Genomic DNA, 25,817 nt, shown 5'->3' on the forward strand with positions numbered 1-25,817 from the left:
TAAACTATTTAAAATTTAAAACTAATGGCACTAACAGAAAGTTTATATTTTTTGTGACCTAAAAGCAAAAATAAATCACTAAAAAACTGTAAGTATTTAGTTTTAAGTAGAAATAAAAAAATAAAAAACCAAAAAAATTTAGAAATAAAAAGAAAAAACCAAAAAAAATGCCACCTACTGGGCCTCCACGGCCTGAATACGACTAGAAACCCTACATGGGCCAGGATTCAGGCCCGCAGAAGGTCCAATAGGCCCACAGGCAGTAGCAAGTTTAGGCCCGAAAGCCTGCATTAGAGAGGAGCTCGAATGGGGAGGCACACCAGCGCTTATAAACCAGTGCCGACGCCCTTCAGCTAGCGATGTGGGACTAAACTTTTGGGCGCGGGGCAGCACAACACTAGTAGAAAAAGGGTCAATCCTGAAGCACATTAGTGCCGGTTTATATTTGAGCCGGCACTAATGTATACATTAGTGCCGGTTCCAACGGCTAGCCGGGCCGCTTTCATTAGTACCGGTTTGTGGCGAACCTTTAGCACCGGTTCGTGGCGAACCTTTAGCACCGGTTCGTGCCACGAACCGGTACTAATGAGAGTGGTGGCAGGATGTTGTCAGACAGGCGCCCCTCCAGCCCCTTTAGTACCGGTTCTTGGCACGAACCGGTACTAAAGGTCGTCCTATATAAACCCTTCGTCCACCAGCACTCTGTTCTTCCCCCTTTCCCCTCTCCGGCCCTCTCCTCTGTTCTTTCCTTCTTCCTCTCGAGTTCATCACAAAATTTGCCCAAAATTTGTCAAGATTTGAAGACCCTCATCCATTCAAATGATCACAAAGGTTAGCAACTTTGTCCTTTCATCTCTCATTGCTAGATTAGCTCTTGCATTGGTTTATATAGTGATTAATTTGTGAGTTTAGTAATTTGGGAGGATATATATATATATATATGTGCTAGTATTTGATTTATATGCAATTTGAGGTCAAAAATAACACTTAGTTTGCATATGTAGGTGTGGTTTACTTAGTGCCTTCTAAATCTGCATCGTAGCCACCGTCGATCGCCCGCACCATCCCGTCGCCGGCACCACCTTGTGGTGAGCCTCTTGTTCATGAAATTTTATATAAAAATTGATGTGTGTGATTTGGATATATAGTTACTCGTATAATTATCTTACCCGTACGTTGTTTGTTATACATATAGTGCCATGGTTTTGATATCCGTCCCCGTCGGCCCTAGTCCTTTTTATGATTCGGATGTGGTATGTATATTCTCTTTTAAAACTAGTTGCATTTCGTGTTTATGACAAATTATGCCCATCAAGTTGACATAGAAATTTTTTCTAGGAGGTATCTGAACCTGAAATTCCAACCGACCCTATTGCCGAGAGGTTAAATTTAGTTGAAAGAGAAAACGAGTACTTGAAAGAAAAATTGAAAAGAATTGAGGGGGAGAAGATGGAATTGGAGTTGCATGTTGCCGATGTCGTCGATGATCACAAGATCAAGATGGAGAAAATGCGCTTGAAGATTAGAAAGATTAGAAAATATGCCATCGATAGTGAGGCTTGGTATCATTATGCTGTTGGATCCATTGTTACCTTAGTTGCGATCTTGATCGTATTTGTTGTTGCATTTAAATGCTTTAGCTAGAGAGTTATTTGTTTGTTGCATTTAAGTGTTGTATGAACTTTATGTATGAACTTGTATTAATTTGGTCTATTCGGTGTTGTGTAATGAAGATGAGCCGGCAATGGATGTACGATGACCGATGCTCTCCCCAGTTTGTTGAGGGCGTGCGTACTTTTCTGCTTGCGGCTGAGGCAAACAAGCGGGCGGATGGTTTTATGCCTTGTCCATGTGCTCGCTGTAAGAATGGTCACAATTACTCTACGTCAAGAACCATTCACGTCCACCTGTTTAAGACCGGTTTCATGCCCCATTATAATGTTTGGACCAAGCACGGAGAAAGAGGGGTTATGATGGAAGACAATGAAGAAGAAGAGGACGACGACAGCTATCCTGGCCATGGGTTCCCTGAATACGATGATACAACAATGGGGGAAGAAGCTGAGCCGGTAATGCGGGAAGAAGCTGAGCCGGCAATGCGGGAAGAAGCTGAAGAAGAGGCATCAGATGAGCCCGTTGATGATCTAGGTCGGGCCATTGCCGATGCAAAGAGAAACTGCGCAAGTGATTTGGAGAAGAAGAAGTTGCAGCGCATGTTAGAGGATCACAAAAAATTGTTGTACCCGAATTGCGTAGGTGACAAGAAAAAGCTGGGCACCACACTGGAATTGCTGCAATGGAAGGCAGAGAATGGTGTATCTGACAAGGGATTTGGAAAGTTGCTGGTAATGATAAAGGATATGCTTCCAAAGGACAACGAATTGCCCGAGAGTACGTACGAAGCAAAGAAGGTTGTCTGCCCTCTAGGGTTAGAGGTGCAGAAGATACATGCATGCCCTAATGATTGCATCCTCTACCGCGGTGAGTACGAGGATTTGAACGCTTGCCCGGTATGTGGTGCATTGCGCTATAAGATCTGCCGTGATGACCCTGGTGATGTCGAGGGCCGACGCCCCAGGAAGAAGATTCCTGCCAAGGTGATGTGGTATGCTCCTATAATACCACGGTTGAAACGTTTGTTCCAAAACAAAGAGCATGCCAAGGCGATGCGATGGCATAGAGAAGACCGTACGAAAGACGAAAATTTGAGAGTACCCGCTGACGGGTCGCAGTGGAGAAAAATCGAAAGAAAGTACGGGAAGGAGTTTGCAGATGACGCAAGGAGCGTATGGTTTGGTCTAAGCGCAGATGGCATTAATCCTTTTGGGGAGCAGAGCAGCAACCATAGCACCTGGCCTGTGACTCTATGTTTGTATAACCTTCCTCCTTGGTTGTGCATGAAGCGGAAGTTCATTATGATGCCAGTGCTCATCCAAGGCCCTAAGCAATCCGGCAACGACATTGATGTGTACCTAAGGCCATTAGTTGAAGAACTCTTACAACTGTGGAATGGAACAGGTGTACGTGCGTGGGATGAGCACATGGGGGAAGAATTTGACCTAAAGGCGTTGTTGTTCGTGACCATCAATGATTGGCCTGCTCTCAGTAACCTTTCAGGACAGACAAACAAGGGATACCGCGCATGCACGCACTGTTTGGACGATACCGACAGTATATATTTGGCTAATTGTAAGAAGGATGTGTACCTGGGACACCGTCGATTTCTTCCGAGCAGGCATCCCGTAAGAAAGAAAGGAAAGCATTTCAAAGGTGAGGCAGATCACCGGACGAAGCCTCGCCACCGTACTGGTGCTGATGTACATGATATGGTCAAGGATTTGAAGGTGGTCTTTGGAAAGGGTCCTGGTGGACAACCTGTTCCGAATGACGCTGACGGACGCGCACCCATGTGAAAGAAGAAATCTATATTTTGGGACCTGCCCTATTGGAAAGACCTCGAGGTCCACTCCACAATCGACGTGATGCACGTGACGAAGAATCTTTGTGTGACCCTGCTTGGCTTCTTGGGCGTGTATGGGAAGACAAAAGATACACCTGAGGCACGGGAGGACCAGCAACGTATGCACGGAAAAGACGGCATACATCAGGGTCACGCAAGCTACGCTCTTACCAAAGAAGAGAAGGAAATCTTCTTTGAATGCCTGCTCAGTATTAAGGTACCGTCTGGCTTCTCATCGAATATAAAGGGAATAATAAACATGGCAGAGAAAAAGTTCCAGAACCTAAAGTCTCATGACTGCCACGTGATTATGACGCAACTGCTTCCGGTTGCATTGAGGGGGCTTCTACCGGAAAACGTTCGATTAGCCATTGTGAAGCTATGTGCATTTCTCAATGCAATCTCTCAGAAGGTAATCGATCCAGAAATCATACCAAGGTTACAGAATGATTTGGTGCAATGTCTTGTCAGTTTCGAGTTGGTGTTCCCACCATCCTTCTTCAACATCATGACGCACGTCCTAGTTCACCTATGCGAAGAGATTAACGTTTTGGGTCCTGTATTTCTACACAATATGTTCCCCTTTGAGAGGTTCATGGGAGTCTTAAAGAAATATGTTCATAACCGTGCTAGGCCAGAAGGAAGCATCTCCAAGGGCCGTCAAAATGAGGAGGTCATTGAGTTTTGTATTGACTTTATTCCTGACCTTAAGCCGATTGGTGTTCCTGGATCGCGGCATAAGGGCAGACTGGATGGAAAAGGCACGCTAGGAGGGGAACAAATAATATGTATGGACGGACATTCTCTCACTGAAGCACACTACACAGTTCTACAGAATTGCGCCTTGGTGGCTCCGTATATGGATGAACACAAGAATTTGCTACGCTCCAAACACCCGGAGCGGTCTGATGACTGGATTACACGTGAACAAACCAGGAGTTTCACCAGCTGGTTGCAAGCACGTACCATGCATGACACCTCTATTGAAGATGACCTGTACTTGCTGTCCCAGTTACCATCTTCGAATATAATGACTTTCAAAGGGTACGAGATAAATGGTAATACATTTTACACGATCGCCCAAGATAAGAAGAGCACCAACCAAAACAGTGGTGTCCGCTTTGATGCAGAAACCAAGACGGGAAAGGAAACATATTATGGTTATATACAGGACATATGGGAACTTGACTATCGATGTGGTTTGAAGGTCCCTTTGTTTCGGTGCAAATGGGTCAATATGACACGAGGCGGGGTAACGGAAGACCCGCAGTACGGAATGACAACAGTGGATCTCAACAATCTTGCGTATGCAGACGAACCATTCGTCCTAGCCAATGATGTGGCACAGGTTTTCTATGTGAAGGACATGTCTACCAAGCCAAGAAAAAGAAAAGATAAGGAAGCGAATGCATCGTACGATGAGTCAAAGCGGCACATAGTTCTTTCTGGGAAGAGAAACATCGTGGGAGTGGATGACAAGACAGACAATCAGAAGATTATGAAAAGTTTGATGAAATTGCTCCATTCACAGTGAATATTGACCCGAGCATCCCGTTAAATGATGAAGATTTTCCATGGCTACGACGCAAAGGGACACACGCGAAGAAAAAGTTTCACACCCAAAGATCTGGGATGTGATCGGCTTAGCTATCATCACTTTCTTCTGTGTTTCACACCCAGGAGGGAATCTCTGTAATAGTTAGGGTAGCTAGTTATGTGTTTTGGCATTTGAAACGCGAAGAAATTTTATGTGCAAGCAAATTCTTTCATGCATTTATTGATTTTTTCAGCTAAATGACTCTGAAATTGAAAAGCATTTCAAATGAACTCAGAAAAGTATGAAAGTTGGCATGGTATCATAATTTCACCCACATAGCATGTGCAAAAAAGTAGAGAGGGTTACCGCAAAAACTGGATACACTTCGTGTACAAAATGGACAATCTGTTTCGAAGTATCAGGGTTTCGGACGAAAACTCATCTGTTACAAAGGCATTTCATTTTTAAATAACTTAAGCATTACCAAATTGAATATAATGATAAAACACACTAATATTAAACATAAGAAAAAAGAATCACTGGAAAATGTATTTTTAAAGTTAAGTTATTCACAAACTAGTGATTCACACAAATTTCAAATAATTCAAATTTTAAACTATTCAAATTTAAAAACTACCGGCACTAACTGAAAGTTTCTAAAAACTATCAAAAATATTCACAAAGAAACTCTAAATACAGCAAAAAACAACTAAAAATAAATAAAACAAAATAAATAAAGAGAGAAGAAAAAACTAAATGAAAAAAGCCCACCTACCGGGCCACAGCGGCCTGCATACGACTAGAAACCCAACCTGTTGTTGGGCCAGGATGTAGGCCCGCAAGCCCAATAGGCCCCACAGGGCAGAGTAGAAGAGGTAGGCCCAGAAGGCCTGCTTTAGAGAGGAGCTCGAGACAGCAGCGGCGGCGGGGCTTATAAGCAGGTGTGAGCGCCCTTCGGCTAGCGAGGTGGGACTAAACTTCTGCGCCCCTCGCCTGGCAGCGCACCCCCTTTAGTACCGGGTCGTGGCACCAACCGGTACTAAAGGGGGGGCCTTTAGTACCGGGTCGTGGCACCAACCGGTACTAAAGGGGGGGCCTTTAGTACCGGTTGGAGCCAGTAACCGGTACTAAAGGGGGGTGCTCCCCCCCCCCCCCCCCCCGCTTGGCCTGGCCAAAACAGGCCTTTAGTACCGGTTGGTGGCTCCAACCGGTACTAAAGGTGTCCCCTATATAAGAAGCACTTCGAAATTTTTCAGTTTCTCATCTCCCACTTCTCTCTGCCGCCGCCCCGTCCCGCGCCGTCGCCGCCCCCGTGGCGCCGTCCCCGTCGACTCCGCGACGCCCCCGTCCTCGTCGCGTCGTCCCCGTCGACTCCGCGGCACCCCCGTCGCCGTCCCGGTCGCCGATCCCCTCGCTTCGCCGTCGCCGTCGCCTTTGGATCGACCTCGCCCTCGCCGTCGCCGTCGCCTCGACCTTGCCCGCGCGCACTGTGAGCCCCTCCCCCGGCCCCTCTCCTCCCTCCAATCGATCGTAGCACGCACCGGCGCCGGCGCCGGCGCCGACCGTAGCGCACACACACGCGCGCGCGCACACACACACTACATGCACACACACTCACACACACACACACACTACACACACACTAGACACGCACACACACACAATTTTTCTGTTTTTAGCTTTTAGTTTTTTCTGTTTTTCATACAAAGTTTTAGATGAATTAATTAATTAGATTAGATTAATGTCAAATAGTATGTAGAAATGTTAGTTATAATATATATAATGTCAAATTTTATAGAAATGTTAGAAATTTTGGAAATGTTAGTTTTAGCTAGCTAGATGAATTAGATTAATTTCAAATTGTTAGACGATGATCGATGTTTTTTTATTTTCTTATATTTTTAGTTATAAAATTTAGAATTTGCATATATGAAATCATCACAATCCATCATTTAAAAAATGTTACTTTACTTTTGCGGCATATAGTGTTTTGTTGTCGACGATGCCCGGCCCGCATCCTCGCCGTCGACACGTCCGCGACGACGTCCTGCTTCAAAGGACCCATGTCCGGGACTGGGCTCCGCCGGGCTGGCACTGGGAGGTGCTACCTTCAGGGGCGCGACGCTTGGTGAGGAACCCGGCCCCGGGTCCCGTCGTCGACCCTCATCTCCTTTGGTGGCATTCACGTGGGCCACTTTCGGTGCGGAGGGAGCCGGCCCCGCCGGAGGTGGTACGTCGCCGTGTCAGGGAGGAGGACGAGCACGTCCATCACTACATGGCTGCTATGGACGTCAGGTTCTCCAATACCTGGCAGGTTCTTTGGGGAGATCACCCGAGCTATGATCCAGTGATGGTTCCTTCTCTTTGGGTGTCCACCGCCCGCACCTCAGGAAGCGCGAGTGGCCTAGATTACTCTGTACTATTCGATCTTTATTAGCTTGCTAGCTAGCTAGCTAGTGATGTATTCAATATTATATCTATTATTCGAGATGATGTATTCGAGATTATATCTATTATTCGAGACGATGTATTCGAGATTATATCTATTATTCGAGATTATACTAAATTGTTTTATATTTCTTTTGGCATAGTTAAATAAAAGCTATGGCGGACAATACCGACAGAGAGAGAGAACAAACCATGCTCGATATCATACGCGGGCCAGATGATGATCAGAATGAAGAAGATTTTGACGGCTCCGAATTTCTAAACAACACCGGAGAGGGTGATATGATATTCGATCGCGACGACCGAGAAGATGAAGTCATGAACTACGACGAAGAACATGTTGATCCTTAAACAACAAACACCGGCGAGGTATATATATATATATTTATATAAGCAGGAATCTGGTGATCATCGCATGTTTTAAATGAGTTGAAGATATATTAACGAATCGATCTTTCTTCTTTCAGTCATCCGGATCGAGCAAATCTTCAGGCAAAAGGACGAAACGAGGCCCGAACAAAAAGTTGAAGGAGGGCGTAAAGTACAATATCGAGGCAATCAGACCTAATGGCGAACCATTAGCGCCTAAGAAGATCGCGGACAAGTTCTTTCGTCAGTGCGGAGTTATTGTGAAGGACCAACTCCCGATCTCCCTTCAAGAATGGAGAAAGCCAGCAAATCCACGTCCAGATGTTACTTTTGTCGACGAGAATCAAAAAAATCTGCTTTGGGATACTCTCATGGAACATTTCACCTTACCAGATAATTTCATAGAAGCAGACGTGCGGAAAGTCAAGGACGCTGCTCTTAGGAAGATGGCGGTTGCATTCAAGAACCACAAGAGAATGACGTGGGAGAAGTACGTCAAGGGAGGAAGGAAGACTCCAGTATTCAAGGGGATAGTAGAGAATCAAAGTGCTCATTGGGACGATTTCGTGAAATTCAAGGATTCAGAATTAGCTAAGGAACGGTCGAGAATAAACAAGAAGAATGCCGAAAAAAAGGATAAGTTCCATAAGCTGGGGCCAGGTGGCTACGCGGTGGCAATGCCTAAGTGGGATAAGTCTGAGAAAGAGATGGAGGATGCAGGTGTCACTCCGGTTAGTAAGAGATGGCCCCCCAGGTGCAGGACTTGGTTCTATGCGCATGGGGGGGAGTTGGACCCGAAGACAGGCAATGTTTCGACGAAGGCATGTCTGAACGGAGCCGACGATGCGCTACTTGTTGCAATAGAAGAGGCTCGATCGGGGGTGTTCCAGCCCAACAGAGAGAACGACGAGCTTACGCGTGCCCTGGGAAATCCTGAACACCCGGGAAGAACACGAGGCAAGGGCGCTATTCCATGGTATGAGGGGTTTTCGGACTGGAACGCCGACTACAGAACCCGTGCGAGAAAGAAGATTGCGGAGGAGAAGAAGAGGAAGATGGAGGAGGAGCAAAGGAAGCTCGACTATGAACGCCTTCAAGGCCTAGAAGCAAGTCAAGCGGAATTGGCAGCTAAATTCCAGCGGCAGCAGGAGCAGATCGACTCACTTAGCCAGCAAAGGGGGTCTCAGCAGCTGCAGCAGCTAGCGGATGATCCAGCATTGGATACCACCGCCCCATCCATGCCGAGAAGCAGCGTGGGTTCCGCCCCGGGCGACGCAGTAGTGCTGGATAGATACCCCGTGGATGACATCACGGAGAACACTAACTGCGAGCTACACTTCAAAATGAAGAACATATCCATGAAGGTGGCGGACGCCGTTGCTTTTTCAAATTCCCCCGAGGCAACCTTCCATTGCAACCCGATTCCAGCGGGCTATGCTCGTGTCTTGGTTGATGAGGTGGTGGACCAATATTCGGGGCTAGAGCTTGACATTCCTGGAGGTGATGAGGAGCACACACTCGGAGATGCCAAACATCGTATCATCCTATGGAGAAAGGATTGCATTATTTTTCGAAGGCCACCGACACCGCGTCACCCGACTCCTCGTCAAAGTCTGCCACCGAGTCAGCAGACTCCCGCTCCTCCAAGTCCACCAACGCGTGAGGCCACTCCTCCTCCAAGTCCGGCAAAGTGTCAAGCCACTCCTCCTCCAAGTCCGACACAGCGTCAGACGTCCACTCCTCCTCCAATTCCGGCACAGCTTCAGGCCACTCCTCCTCGTCCAACTCAGCCCCGTCAGCCGTCTCCGCCGCCTCAGCAATCGCAGAAGAGACACCCCGCAGCTATGGTGCGTAGCGGTACCAGTCGAGGTCATAGTACAGGAAGTACAGGCGGAGGCAAGCGATATAAATATGGTCCAAACCTCACTACTCCTCTTCCTGTGAGGGCTTACGACAGGACCGAGGAGCAAACCAATGCCATAGTGCGGGCAGAAGTCGACGCCCATTTTGGACCGAAACCACCACCGCCGCCAAGGGAGAAAGTGCCTGTGGAAGTAGTTGACCACTTCATTCGTATGGCTCAACCACCAGCTCCTAAGCCTGTTGACACAGACTATGAGCGCCACATCAGGAAGTTACATCGACAACGTCTACAGAAGGAGGCGAGCTCGAGCTCGAGCAAACAACAAGCAGCTGTCGAAAAATGCGGGAAAACCGTTGCCCAGCTGGGAGAACAGGCGGCGCAATCGACCCCCCCCGCTTGTTGTGCCGACAACACGTGACAGTACGCGCGCCCAATATTATTGTGGCCAAACAGTTTACGTTCCCGAGGTGGGTGATGTGGTAATAACCCAGGAGCATATAATGCAGGCTGAAGAACTCAAGATCACTGTTGGACAACTCCTCGAGATCGAGGACATGCCTGTGATTACAGAGGAGGAAATAAAACGGAAATATGTCCGGGGCCAACCTTTGGTCAAGCCAGAAGATGTCAAGAAGCTCCCAACGAGAATGTATGAATTGCATCAATGGTACATGGACATTACCAAGAGATCCAATGGAGAGTCCCTCATGGTGTATGTCAAGAAGGATGATTACTACCATGAGAATGCTGTGGCCGTTGAGTATTCTGAACTGTTTCAGTTATACAATCAAGACGCACTCGACAAATCTATCGTCAGTTGCTATTGTCTGTAAGTGATTTCTTTCTGTAATTTAAGTCTCAAGCTAGCTGTAGTGATCCTTTTGATCAATCATTACCTGTAATTATCCTCACTATATTCTTTTCTGTGGTATTATGCAGGATGAAGATGTATGAAATGAGAAAAGGTGGACGCTATGGCATTGGGTTCATTGACCCAAACACCGTTAATCAATACACATGGAAAATGAGCAAGTATTATGAAAAGCAGGTAGAGGACAGCATGCTAGAGTTCTTGAAGCGCCTCAAATACAATGAAGATATACTACTTCCTTACAACTTCGAGTGAGTCACACTTTCTTGTACTACAAATTCTCTGTTTTTGCCTACTAGCTAGCTACATGTTTTTGCTTACATATGCCCGCTTAATTAAGACATGCAAACGTGTGTGCATGCAGATTTCACTGGATCTTGTGTATCATTAAAGTTGACGCCGGAATAGTTGAAATACTGGACTCGCTACTCAAAGCAAATAGTGACTACAACATCTTGTATGGGATAGTCAACATGTAATTTCAATCATTATTAACTATATATCTCGGCCTATTTACTTCGTCATTTCATGATATGAACTATTTAATAACCCCTTTATTCATTTTCTTTGTCGGCGGGCAGGGCTTGGGCAAGGTTCATCAGCGTCACGGAAGGCGAATGGAAACCACAGCTGAAATGGTTTCGATCCAAGGTAAGTAATTAAGTAGTACTAGCTAGCTAGCTAGCTAGCTGCCATCTCTTTAATTATCATGCTTGATTAATTATTATCTGATCAAATTAAATTCCATTCTCGTAATAAAGGCCCTGAAGCAGGTGCAGGGGACTAATCTGTGTGCATACTGCGTTTGCGAGAACATTCGCATGATGGCGTCCGAAAGGAGCAGATCTCAAAGACAGGAATGGGTACGCTTGTCAGAACACTATTCACAATTTTTACACCATTATCGATATCTAGTCACACAACTAATACACATGCATATTGATCTCCTTCTTAACAGTTCAAAGAGGTGCGGGACAAGCTCCTAGAAACGGAGCGTGTAGAAGCACTTCAAGAGGAAATAGCGGGATTTTTGCTCGACCAGGTCATAAATCCGAAGGGAGAATACTATTGCCCGCTACCGCCCCCATCGAACATGTCATGAACCACTTCCAATTGTCATCGTGTGCTCCGAAGGCACCAATTAGGCTAATGCCACTGGCTCCGAAGGCAACATGCATATGTAGGAGAAATTGTATATAGCTATACATGTGTGTATGTGTAAATTAATATGGTGGTTTGTGAGACATTGATGATATATATATGATTGGTTCTACTAGAAATTCTATTTATATATATATGCATAACGTGTACAATGTGTAGTACCGTAAAATACCAGCAAACGAAAAAGAATTAAAATGGAAAACACAAAATTAAATGAAAAAGAAATCATAAAACCAAAAATCCCCCAAACATTTTAGTACCGGTTGGTGTTACCAACTGGTACTAAAGGGCTCCCGGCCCCCGGAGCTGGCTCGTGCCACGTGGTTGCCGTTTAGCAAAGGTTCGTGCTGAACCGGTACTAAAGGGGGGGGCCTTTAGTGCCGAAATGTTAGTGCTGGTTCCGAAACCGGCACTAAAGGGCCTTACGAACCGGTGCTAATGGCCCCTTTTCTACTAGTGCAAGGCCATTGGTCCCGGTTGGTGGCACCAACCGGGACTAAAGGGGGCATTGGTCACGGTTCGTGGCACCAACCGTGACCATTGCCCCCCTTTAGTCCCGGTTGGTGGCACCAACCGGGACTAACGGGGGCATTGGTCACGGTTCGTGGCACCAACCGTGACCATTGCCCCCCTTTAGTCCCGGTTGGTGCCACCAACCGGGACTAAAGGGGGCATTGGTCACGGTTCGTGGCACCAACCGTGACCATTGCCCCCTTTAGTCCTGGTTGGTGCCACCAACCGGGACCAATGGCCTTCGCTTCCCGCCCTTTGGGCTGCCGAAAAGAGGCCTTTGGTCTCGGTTGGTGGCACCAACCGGGACTAATGCCCACCTTTGGTCCCGGTTGCTGCCACGAACCGGGACTAAAGGCTCTGCTATATAAGCCCACACTTTGGAAATTTTCGCCAACTGCTCGTCCTCCTCGTCGCCGTCGCCGCGCCCTGCCCCGTCGCCGTCGCTGCGCCCTGCCCCATCGCCGTCACCGTCGCCGCGCCCTGTCGCTGTCGTCGTCGTGCCCTCCTGCCCGTCGCCGGCCGCCCTGCCCCAAGCTCGCTGCCGTCCGCCCTGCCCCGAGCCCCACCACCTCGATCGTCCCCGTCGCCGTGTGCCGCCCCGAGCCCGCGGCCGTCCCCGTCGCCGTGTGCCACCCCGAGCCCGTCGTCCCCGTCACCACGTGCCGCCCCGCGCACGCCGTCCCCGTCGCCGGCATCCCCGAGCCCGCCGTCCTCCTTTCCCGTCGCTGGCCTCCTCTCCCTGTCGCTGCCCGCCCCCAGTGAGCTCCCCCCTTTCCCATCCCCGTCGCCGACGATGCCACCCATTGCCGCCGCTGCTCTTTTTTCATATATGGAAAAGTTACATTTTTAGAAAATCATCTATATATGTTCAAAAAAGTTCTATATGAATGTGGCTATATATATATGTTCAGAAAAGTTCTATATGTATGTGGCTATGTATGTGTATGTGGCTATGTGAATATGCAAAGAAGAGGAGATGAAGAAGATGATATATTTTCTTATTCGTGGGTGTGTCGAGAGGGTCATCGATAACTTTAGTGAATTTTAGGTTATTTTCATTTTAGGTCATTTTAGGTCGTGGGTGTGTCGAGAGGGCGGCCAAGTGGTCGAGGGTCATCGAACATGAGAGGGAGGATGATAGATGATGATGAGGGGGGGAGGGGGGACGTCGGACATTCATGAGAGAGGCGGGGAAGAAGGGGAAGAAGAGGGAGAAGAAGAGGGGGTCGAGAGGGGGTCTAGGGTCGCCGAGGGGTCGAGGGTCGTCGAACATGAGAGGAGGAAGAGGATAAAAAAAGAAGAGGAATAAGAAAAGAAAAAAGAGGAGAAGAAAGAATAGAGGAGAAGATCTCCTCTATTCTTTCTTCTCCTCTTTTTTTTCTTCTTCTTCCTCTTTTTTTTATCGGGAACGAGGGTCGTCGAGGGTCGTCGAGCGGTAGAGGAAGAAGAGGATAAAAAAGAAGAGGAAGAAAAAAAAGAGAGGGGTCGACGGTCGCCTAGGGGTCGAGGGTCAAGAGGGGGTCTAGGGTCGCCGAGAGGGGAGAGGAAGACGAGGAGAAATAAATAAGAAGAAGAAAAAAGAAGAAAAAGAAGAGGAGAAGAAGAAAGGAATAGAGGAGAAGAAGAGAAAAATAGAATATATATTCTATTTTCTCTTTTCTCCTCTATTCCTTTCTTCTTCTCCTATTTTTTTCTTCTTTTTTTTCTTCGACACGTGGGGGGGGGTCAAGAACGTCGGACATTCATGAGAGAGGCGAGGAAGAAGGGGAAGAATAGGGAGAAGAAGAGGAGAGGAAGAAGAGGATGTCTTCTCCTCTATTCTTTCTTCTCTTCTTTTTTCTTCTTCTTCTTCCTCTTTATTTTATCGGGAACGAGGGTCGTCGAGAGGGTCGCCGAGCGGTAGAGGGGAAACCCTAAATAGAAGTATCGTCGGTGTGAGATACATGTACCGTCGGTGTCGGACACTACATCCACATCCCACAAGTGGCGCGGGCTTCGACGCCCACGTCACTTGTGAGACGTGGATGTAGTGTCCGACACCGACGGCCACATGTATCTCACACCCACGATACTTGCTAGCTATTTAGGGTTTCCTCTACCGAAAAGAAGAGGAGAAATAAATAAGAAAAAGAAAAAAGAAGAAAAAGAAGAGGAGAAGAAGAAAGGAATAGTGGAGAAGAAGAGAAAATAGAATATATTCTATTTTCTCTTCTTCTCCACTATTCCTTTCTTCTTCTCCTCTTTTTTTTCTTCTTTTTTTTCTTCGATCTTCTCCTCTAGCCATTCCTTTCTTCTTCTCCTCTATTTTCTTCTTCTTCCTCTTCTTCTTCTTCTTCTTCTTCTTCTTCTTCTTCTTCTTCTTCTTCTTCTTAATTTTTATCGGGAACGAGGGTGTCGAGGATTGCCGAGGGGTCGAGGGTCGGGAACTAGGGTAGAGGGTCGAGGGTCGTTAAGGGGTCAAGGGTCGAGGGTTTTAGGGTCGAGGGTTCGAGGGTTCTATAGGGTCGAGGGTTCCAGCAGGGTCGTCTAGGGGTCGAGGGTTCCAGGGTCGTCGAGGGTTCGAGGGGTCGAGGATCGCCGAGGGGTCGAGAGAGGTTTCCTAGTGTCAAAGTATTAAAGAAATCCATGCCTTCATCATTAGCCGGAAGTAACCAGGGCATGTTGGTACGAAGTTCTGCAAAGTTGTTCTGGAATGGAGTCCCGGATAGAATAATCCGCCTTTTGGTACGAATTCAGCAAAGGCCTTCCAAATAGCGATATTCGGAAGGCTCTTGCTGAACTTTGTACCAAAAAGCGAATTATCCTATCTAGGACTCCGTTCCAGACCAACTTTGAAGAGCTTCGTACCATCATGCACATGTTACTTTCGCCTGATGATGAAGACATGGTTTTGTTGAATCCTTTGACACTACGCAACCTCCCGACCCCTCGGCGATCCTCTCGAACATGAGAGGAAGAAGAGGATAAAAAAAGAAGAGGAAGAAGAAAAAAAAGAGGAGAAGAAAGAATAGAGGAGTTCTTCTCCTCTATTCTTTCTTCTCCTCTTTTTTTCCTTCTTCTTCCTCTTTTTTTTATCGGGAACGAGGGTCGTTGAGGGACATAGATGTAGTGTCGTCGTTGTCGATATATACCCCCTCCCGGTAGCTTGCTATGATTAGGTAGCTAGTTGTACGTTTGGCACTAATATATCCATCTGTCATGTTTGAATAATAATTGCCATGTTGTAAATATTTGTAGGGACTATGGACATCGCTCGAGACGAAGCAAAAGAAGCGTTGTTGAGGGAGATAATCGCAGAAGGAAGTGATGCCGTCTCGTTGTTTCTCAACGACACCGATGGTCTGGAAGGAGAGGGTGAACAAGCTGGCTACGGTGACCTAATGCCGGTGTAAGAAGAACATGAGGACGGCTCCGGTGACCCAATGCCGGTGCAAGAAGGAGACCGTGATGACGGCTCCGATGACCGAACCGAGTCCGGCCAGGTATATATATTAGTTAAGCCTATGCTGACTAGCTGATTGATGCATTCATTGTTTTGGTATGTACACATATTAATTAAGTCTTTGTTCTTTTTTCTAGCCCTCTGCATCGAGCACAACTTCGGTAAAGAGACGAGGCCCGAAGAAAAAGTTGAGCTCGGATGAAAAGCTTGAGATCACAGCAATCGCGCCCGACGGCCAACCTATTGAACCCCTCCGGACAAAGAGCGCATTTGTTGCTCAGTGCGGGGTTCTGGTTAGGGACAAGATCCCGATAAGCATCCAGCAATGGTTTAAGCCGGCTACAGAAGACCCTGAGGTGTCTTATGTCAATGATATGCAGAAAAATGATCTTTGGACTGAGCTGAAGTCAAATTTCACCCTACCGCCAGAGGATAATCCAGAGAACCCAGTTAAAGAGAAATTAATCAAGTCTTTTGCTCTGAAGAGGATGGCAAAACTATTCAGGAGGTGGAAGAAAGAGCTAAATAAGTTTGTCGAAAATAATGAGACACCAGAATTCAAGGGAAGATATGAGAAGATCAGAGATCACTGGCCCGCATTTGTGGCCCACAAGACATCGGAAAAGAGTAAGAAGATGTCGGAGACAAACAAGCAAAATGCTGCGAAGAAGAAGCTTCACCATCGCACGGGGTCAGGTGGCTACCTCGTAGCCCGGCCTAAGTGGTCCAACATTGAGAATGATCTGGTTCATAAAGGGATCGAACCAGAGACAAATGACTGGCCAGACCGTTGCCGGACTTGGTTCTTCGGGGCTGGCGGAACCTTGGACCCTGAAACAGGGAAGTGCATTTCGATGAACGATCAAATGGACATACCAGTCAGTAAGCTTAAGCAGTATATCGAAGCAGCGCAGGAAGGGACGTTCTTTCCAGACAGAGAGAACGACGGGCTCACAATGGCCCTCGGGAATCCTGAGCACCCTGGATGGACACGAGGCACGCCAGGCTCCATTCCGTGGAAGGTTGGGTTTCCGGACGCAGGCGGTTACAAATCCCATGAGAGGAGGAAAAAAGTGCAGCAGACCCAAATGCAGGCGCTGCAAGCAAGGGTAGACGCGATAGAGGAACGAGAAGCAAATCACAGCAAACGTACTGCCGAAGCCTCCCCCGAAGCTACCCCGCCATCTCAGCGCAGAAGCAGCGTGGCTTCCACCGAGCTGCTTCAGCCGGAGCATGCCTTGACGGCTCCTGCCAGCTATCCCGTGGATGCTATCACGGAGTCTCAAAATTGCCACCTTATGACGCAATGGATGAATTTGAAGGTCAAGGCGGCTGTTGGCTCTGTTTATCCTACTGAACCCGGCGCAACTTTTCACTGCCGGCCGATTCCAGAAGGATATGCTAGGGTGATGGTGGATTAGATAACGGAGGGATTTGAGGACCTCCAGCTTGACCACCCTATCGGTGAAGGGGAGACTCGGCTGGGGTCTGCTCTGAAGACTCCATGCTTATGGCGGAAGGAGCTCATCAACCTTCCGAACTGGACGCCTCCGCCTCCTCCTCCTCCGGCGAGTCAGGGCACTCCGCCTCCTCCACCGCCTCCTCCTCCGGCGAGTGACGACTAGGGCCCTCGGCTGGCTCCTTCTCCGGCGCGTGGCGGCACTCCGCCTCCTTCTCCGCCTGCGCCGACGCGCCCGAGCAGCCAGCCTCCTCCTTCTCTGCCTCGTCAGCAAGGGCGGAAGAGACCTGCCGCCGCTCCAGCTGCTCTGGCGCGTCGTAGTCCTTCTCCTCCGCCTCTTAAGAAAGTAAAGAAGACAACCGCTCCGTCTGCTCGGTCGGCGTCTAGCAGTACAACCAGAGGCGGGAGGACATACAGATTCGGTCCTTCTCTGAAGACTCCAGAGAAGTTACCATACGAGAGGACCCAGGAGGAGAACGCCGAGATCGCGCGAGAAGAAGTGAGGAAATTCTTTCAAGGGGTGAAAGCAAAGAAACATCCACCTCCGGAGGAGAAGGTAGATCAGGTGAAAGTGAAGCGCACTCTGGCTGCCCTGACAAAACCACCGAAGTCTGATCCGCCGAAAGGAAACTATGACCGCATTATTGGAAAGGAATTTGCCGAAGCGGAGCGGTCTGGAAGTACTGTCAGTGATCAAAGGCTGAAAGAACGACGAGCTGGGAAACAAATTGCCCGGCTCGGCGAACAAGCGAAGCAATCATGCCCCCCGCTCAAGGTGCCTAGCCACAACGTCGCTAATGATCCGAGGATGGTGCCCGGTTATAGCAATCTTGCAGATTACCTGCCCGACGAAGTACATTATGAACCCATGGAGATGCAGATACAAAGATACGAGTAAGGGAAGCCTCTCGTCAAAGATGAAAGATCTCTATCAACAATGATGCGAAGATTGCATGATTGGTACTTGAAAATCTGCAGAGACTCTGGGGGGAGGAGTACTTTGTATTTGAAAGTTAAAAAGGAGCATGACCTCGTTGGAATTGATCTGTTGCCTGTTCCATTTGAGGAGTTCTATCAGTTTTTCAATCAATTGGCCCTCGATAAAACAACGGTCGCCTGCTACTGTCTGTAAGTAGTACTACTTCTATCATTAAGTTTCTCTATATAGCTTAGCTCTTTCATTGCATGTATTTATAATCATCCTCACTATATTATGCAGATTGAAGATCGTCGAATTGAAGAAAAGACAAGTCGGTGATATTGGGTTCATTAACACATATCTCATAGATGCAACTCAGGTTAAATTTCATGCCGCAGATACCGAGGCCAGCATGCTACAATCGTTGATAATAAATGAAAACAAAGATATAATACTCTTTCCTTACAACTTCAAGTGAGTGTTACTGTCTTGTGCGTATTCGATTTCCCTTATATATTAGTCAAGGTTATAGTAATGTAATTGATGAGTTATGCATGCGTGTGCAGTTTCCACTATATTCTCCTACATATTAAGCTTGAGCAGGGACTAGTAACCGTCTTAGACTCAAGACGAAAAGATCCCAAGGACTATGCAGACATGACTCAAATACTCGAGAAGTAAGTTAAATCGATCATTATCCACCATATCAGCAACTTTGTTCATTTCCTAATATATCAAGTAATTGTTTTCTTTATCCGGCAGGGTTTGGAGAAAATTCACCAGGAAAGCTCCGGGACTGCCGAAGGAGCTGCAATTTAGACACCCGAAAGTAAGTACTAGCTATAGTAGCATTTTAAGCGCATCCACTAGTCATTCAAGCGCTAGTTTCATCAATACCATTTGGCATTCTTGCTTATCAGTTTGATTAACCTCTATTTCTTGTAAAGTGGTTGTGGCAGGAACAAGGGAATGCTTTCTGTGGATACTATATTTGCGAGTCCATCCGCCACACGACCTGTGAGCGGGGCTACACTGACGAACAATATGAAGTACGTAAATAACAACATTCACAATTTTATTTTATTACCATCATTTGTGTTGAGTTTCATTCATTCATATATATATGTATTGACCCCCTTCTTTAAATTAGATGTTTCGGAAGCGGGATGAACTCCTAGCACCAGCTCGCATGCGAGCAATTCAAGAGGAATTGGCGGCATTCTTTCTTGACCACGTGATCCCTGAAGACGGAGAATTCTATGTTGACCCTGAGTCCGTATGATTATATTTGTAAGAGATAATTATTGTATATATGTAGCCGGTAGTGTCAGATAGATATACGAGAACTTGTTGTTCGACCAATCTCTCGGAGAAAGAGAGGTGGTCGATATCACTTCTCTCTGTACGCATATATGTTCATCATGATCTTCTGTTTTCTTCGTTTGCTTACTAGCTAGCCAGCGTGTCTAATCCTCTCTATACGTATGTATAGTACGTAGCGTCGACCAAGCACGGACATAAGAGAGGACACTTCTCTCTATTAATTATAGCTAGCTAACACAATATATGAAACACCTAAATTAACCCCCCAAAACCCCCAACCCCCCTCCCTCTTTCAAAAAAAAACAAAAACCCCAGCCACAGAAATGTTGACGCGTGGATGCCTATTGGTCCCGGTTGGTGCCACCAACCGGGACCAAAGGGTCTCCTGACTGGGCTCTGCGCACTGCCCACGTGGAGGCCCATCAGTCCCGGTTCTGGACTGAACCGGGACTAAAGGGTCGAGGCATTAGTACCGACACTTTAGTCCCGGTTCAGGAACCGGGACTAAAGGCCCTTACGAACCGGGACTATAGGCCCTTTTTCTACCAGTGACGGGAGTCGACCTTCTAACGCTGCCGCATACAATTCAACCATTGTTTGAACTAACCGGACGAAATTCATGCAAACACGACGGATTTCATCAATGTTTGGATAGAAAATAGCACAAATCATCCATACATAGCATGCAAATAAAGTCCAGTAAAATAATATTCAAATTAAACAAGATTAACCAAATATTCAACTAGCTTTTCTTGAACGAATCATGTTGTCCCACACATACTGCCCCTTCAGTTTCATCCAGCAGTGTATACATGTAAATGATTGTCCCTCTATCATGTGGTACATTACGACAACGCGTATGGGCTGCATAATGTGTAGAGCAACATTGCAAGAATGAATGAATCAACACGTTGAGTAAGAAGAAGCAAAACTTACGATCTCTTCGGCTGCTGCGCTCAATGGCCAGCTGCCCTCCAACATATCAACGGTGCCACAAAACTTGGTGACTTTGTTTGGATCATGTACCATCGATACAATAACGATCTCACATTGCGATCATGGATGATGTGTATGTTGTAGGGTCCAATGTGCTTTTGCGCGTGAAACGAATCATGCATGCACTGCCAGAACGGCCCCCTCTGCTCCTGCCTACAAAGTCCGCGAATATGGCCAACCAAGCATCGCACAACAACTCATCCATCATGGTCGAGTAGCCCGCCATCCTTCGTACTCTAAAATAATGACATGGCGTCCGAAAATAAGCTAAATGGCATTTGACCAAACATCTATCGGGTGTGATGACTGCTATGGATGAATCCGAAGGGGGGGGGGTGGGTGGTGTACCTGCCTACAAACAGGGTTCTGGGTGGATGATGCCGTCGTAAAAGGCGAGCGGGCGCGTCGGTACTTGTTGCGGAGGTCCGGCAATGCCTGTGTGCCGGCCGAAGAGGTACAGTGGCGCGGCGGAGGAGGATGATGCGGATGCAAAGTAAGGGGAAGAATGGCCGGATTGGAAGAAAATAGGACCGGGAGGGGGGATTTAGTGGCCCGGGGGTGTCAGAGTCCTAGGTGTATGTTGTACGGACTCCAACAAAGCCACCAACTCTCTATTTTGCGGAAAAAAATGCGTCTAGACCGGTCGGTGGACCGACACAGGCCCGCGTTGGAGGGCACCACACGTTTGGACCATGCAGTCCGAACGTACGCAGGCAGTTTCAGGGTCAATGTTGGAGATGTCCTCAGTTAGTGCACAATCTAGTCAATGGTACTATACTTTCTACCATGCAAATTTTATTAATAGTACTAACTGGGCACAATTTTCTACCCTTGTAGACACGGCACGAATCAAGAAATTCATGTATCTGAGATTCGTTTCAAGTTTAAGCTTAGACTTACACGCATGCATCCTAGTACTATTTTGTGGACTAAGAGTAGACACAAGTCAGTTTCACTGCACGTGGCATTGCTTGACATACCTTTCTTAAATAAACAAAAGAAAAGGTCGCATTTGTGGTGATTGAGAAGATACTTTGAGTGTGCAGCTAAGCTACTAGGCGAGAAAGCAATCTGGTCAATACACGGCACAAGCGAGGAAACTCGTGTACCTAGGATACGTTTCAAGTTTGAGCTTAGACTGGCATGCATGCAGGTTACTCTTAGTCTTTTCTTTTGTGGACTAAGAGTAGACAGAAGTAAGTTTCATTGCATGTGGCCTAACAGTGGGCATATTATTCGTATTGGTTTCACATTTAGTCACTGCCAATATTCTGATTTTAGTCAGTGAATGATTGGTCTATATTCTCTGCACTATTCATAATGCACGTGACCATGTAGAGGCTGCGCCATTTTCGATTGCTACTCCAGTGTACAGAATGTCACTTTGGTAGACGACCTCTAGTGAGCCCTATATTTTAAATAGTGTCAAAATAGTTTTCTTTTTAAGTTTTAAAATATTCCGAAAAAAATCAACCTTCATATGGATGTACATTACACACGCAAATTCTGATGATGATGACATAAGTTTTTGTTTGACATGGATAGCCATATGAGTTACACAAAAATGACAAAATCCATGATTTTGAAAAGAGAAACGGTGCATGCATTATTCACTATTTAGAAATCACCATTGTGTTATTTTTATATAGCTCACATGTTTACTTATTTCATATCAACAAATTTAACACGTGTAATATACATTCATGTGTTCATATAGAATTATTTTTGGAATATTTTGAAACTTTAAATCTTTTTTTAATTATTTAAAATAAGGTCCTCCAATACACCTGTGCTTTAAAAATCAACTGTCGATTCATGTTTTCAACATGCATTGCTACTAATCGTGCCCGACTTGGATTAGTGCTACTCAAGTGAGTGAGACCAAGACTGCGAGTGACAGCACGTGAACGACGACTTGGCTTGCTCTTTTCTTTCTTTCTTTTTTAATGTTCTGATTGCTCATTACTGCTACTCCAGTGTCGTTTTCGATTACTAAGACATGCATGCGAGTGTGACGTCCTTGTCTCCTGTATCGACTTCACGGTCAACAATGCCGCCGCAAAGAAGAAGGTCACAGAAGAGGCCGAAGCCGCTGCGGCCTTAGCCTGGCCTATTGAAGGATATAATTTGTTCATCCACTATTTGCTTATTCATATGCTAGCCGTATATGTTATGCTCATAAATGTTTTGGTTCTATGCTATATACATACACACTCGGTGTGAGTTGCATACCGTGAATGTCATATTTATTATCTATTTGTGAATTAGATTAATGAAAAATGTGCTAATATAACCAGCACCTTGTATATATGGATGAAGGGAGTAAATAAGAGAGTTTGTAGTGAGTGGGAAGATGCTTTCAGTGCACAGTTGGGTTGTAGGTGGATAACAATCTAGTCAATGGTACTATACTTTCTACCACGCAAATTTTATTAATATTGCTAACTGGGCACAATTTTCTAGCCTACTAGACACGTCACGAGCGAAGAAACTCGTGTAACTAAGTTCCGTTTCAAGTTTAAGCTTTTTTTTTTAAACGAGGCAAAAGATTTGCCATTTTCATTGATTAAGCAGAAGAGAGTGGCGCGGTTAATTAGAGGAAAACCGGGCAAAACCTAGATTACAACCCCCACGGGGCACGCACGGACGACCTGGCCACAAATGCCAAACAATCGACCGAAGTGTCGAGGACATGGCAGCTCCGATTTTGCTGAAGAGCTTCACGTGGGAAAGTTGCAAGCCTCGCACCGACCTAGTCCAAAGCAACACCAGGGGAGCACCGCCCGCTGAAAACCACCCTCATGGAGTCATTGTTGCCGCCGTGGCACCACCAACCGCAGCTCCGACTTCTCTGTAACAGCGCGAAACCAGCATAGGCGCACCCATTGGCGCACTGGACCGTCGACATCAGAAGGACAAGCCGCGACCCAGCTCTGCTCTCCACCATCGTCGTCGCCACACGAGTCGCAACGCCAAACCACCCACATCACCGGACGGACACCAGCCGACCGCAATGCTGTGCACGTCCAGCCCGCGGGAAGCACCAAAGGAACCAATATCTTCAAGACTGCGCCCTAAAGAGGGAAAACAACGCTGAAGACGACGCCGCCGCCCGACCCTGCAGCAGGATCATGGCTTTCACCTGAAGATCTTGATTCGGGAGTTGAGGATGCGCAGATCTCCCCGACGACGCCTCCAAGGAGGATAGCGACGCCCACAGGCGCCGTCGCCGCCGGCCGGCAAGCACCGGCTAGGCTTTCACCCAGAGTAGCACAACCACCACTCCCACGCAGTACCTCCGCTGGTCCACGCACCCCAACGCAGCGAGCACGCCAACGCTACACCGGGCCACCTCCTTCCTCGTCGCCGACAAACGCAGACGAGCCAGAATAGACCAATCCCAGTCAGATCTGGCACCCACACTCGCTGCACCGCTGTGAGCCGCCCACAACCATCGTATCACCTGAGCCGGAGGGGAGGGCTGCCACCCCGCCCCTGATCCGCCAGGCCGAGCCGCCGAACGGCCCCACGAAGCCCTCCACACCGAGCCACCGACGCAGACGAGCCGGATCCAGCCGCAGCCGGCCAGATCCACAGGCCGCCACCTCCTGCACACGCAACGCGCTGAGACGGCAGGAACCGAGAAGCGCAAGGAGCGCGTGAAGCCGATGCGACTCGACGCCCAGGCAGACCACGGCAGCGCCGGAGCAGCCACACGGCGCAGCAGAGAGGAGCCGAGCCTCCCCCACCGCGAGACCCCACCGCCAGGCAGAGAGAAGGCCCCGCCGTCGCCGTCCGCCGCGCGGGCTTAGCCCGGCGGCGTCCTCCGGCGACGGCGAGGTGAGGGAAGGGGGCGGGGAGGGGGCCGGCGGCGCTGGATCTGGGATTCCGCCCGAGCCGCCCAAGAGGCGACGCGGCGGACCTTTCTCTTTCAAGTTTAAGCTTAGACTTACACGCATGCATGCTAGTACTGTTTTGTGGACTAAGAGTAGCCACAAGTCAGTTTCACTGCATGTGGCATTGCTGGACATAACTTTCTAAATTTAGTAATTAAACAAAAGGAAGGTCGTGCTTGTAGTGATTGAAAAGATGCTTTCAGTGTGTAGCTAGGGTACTATTGGAGAAAGCAATCTGGTCATCACGAGCGAGGAAACTTTCAAGTTTAAGCTTAGACTGACATGCATGCAGGTTTACTCTTAGTCTTTTCTTTTGTGGACTAAGAGTATACAGAAGTATGTTTCACGGCATGTGGGCTAAGAGTAGACATATTCTCCTTATTGGTTTCGCATTTAGTCAGTGAATGGTCAATATTTCCTGCTCTAATAATTATGCACGTGAGAGCAGCTCTAGCAGACCTTGCAAAAGCCGCAAACCCGCATAATTAATATACGGGTTCGGCCCAATTTTAAGGCCAGAACAGATCCCACATACGAGCTTGGGCCGTAAAAATATTTACCGTGGCCCGTAAACCGCCCGCCCCGACCAGTATATCTACGGGTTTGCGACGCGCTTGCGGGTCGAAACCCTATCCCCCCGCCGCCGAGCTCCGCAATTCCCCACTCCCCTCCTCACATATCTCGCCGCCGGCGAGCCCCTTCCGCCTCCAGCCGCCATGTGGGCCGCATGAGGACCTCCGGGCGCGGTTCCGGGAGCAGATCCGGCGGCGGCAGCGACCCTGAGCGTGAGCGGCGCGTCCGGTTGGACGGCGCGAGGAAGCGCAGGGCGAGGAAGTGGATCAACCGCGGCCTCTCGCTGCCGCCGAGCTTCCGCGTCCGCGAGACGGACGAATACGACCGTCGGCACGGCCATACGCCGTCCTCTGCCGCGGGCTCGTCCTCCGCGGCGAGATCTTCCTACGCCGGGAGCTCCTTCTCTTCCGGCACGGGCCTTCTCCCCGTGAAGAGGGACTGGTCGGAAGAGCCGAAGGGGATGGAGTTCGACCCCGTCAAGGAGGAGCCCGAGGAGCTCGGCCGCCGCGGAGTCGTCGGGCCGGAGGACTTCGTCGCCGATGTCGATACGGTCGCGGCCGCCATTGCCGAGCGGAGCTTGCGCGAGGAGGCGGAGCGCCGACGCCACCAAGAGGAGCTCGAAGACCTTGTGTTCCAGCAGGCGGTTCGTGGTCAACCTCGCCGCCAAGGAGAAGGATGACGAGTGGCGGCGCATCCGCGCGGAGCAGAGGGAGAAGTACATCAACCTCAGCAGCTCCGGGGAGGAGGGTTGAGCTCCTCCACGTGTCGTCCATGGCCGCGAGCTCGCCGCCATGAGATCCCCACCCCCCTCTAGTATTAGTAATGATGTAGTATGTAGTATGAACTAGTGTTTGTAGTGTTTGATCATGTAGATATATGTAGTATGTGATGAACTAGTATGGTGCAATTTCTCCCGCGAAATTGTTTTTTCAAATTATGCAGCTTCATCTACGGTTTCTGTTCGGCCGTGCTCGTTCTCGACCCGC

At 48.1% G+C, this 25,817-nt stretch overlaps 1 pseudogene; it reads right to left on the minus strand.

Annotated features, from left to right (window-relative positions):
* Positions 1-24,853: 24,853 nt before the first annotated feature.
* Positions 24,854-25,552, minus strand: LOC147967387 (uncharacterized; annotated as a pseudogene).
* Between the last annotated feature and the right edge of the window lie 265 nt (positions 25,553-25,817).

This window comes from Triticum urartu, chromosome 5A (assembly GCF_056163025.1).
Source record: "Triticum urartu cultivar PI428250 chromosome 5A, HENAU_Tu73, whole genome shotgun sequence".
NCBI classification, from domain to species: Eukaryota; Viridiplantae; Streptophyta; class Magnoliopsida; order Poales; family Poaceae; genus Triticum; species Triticum urartu.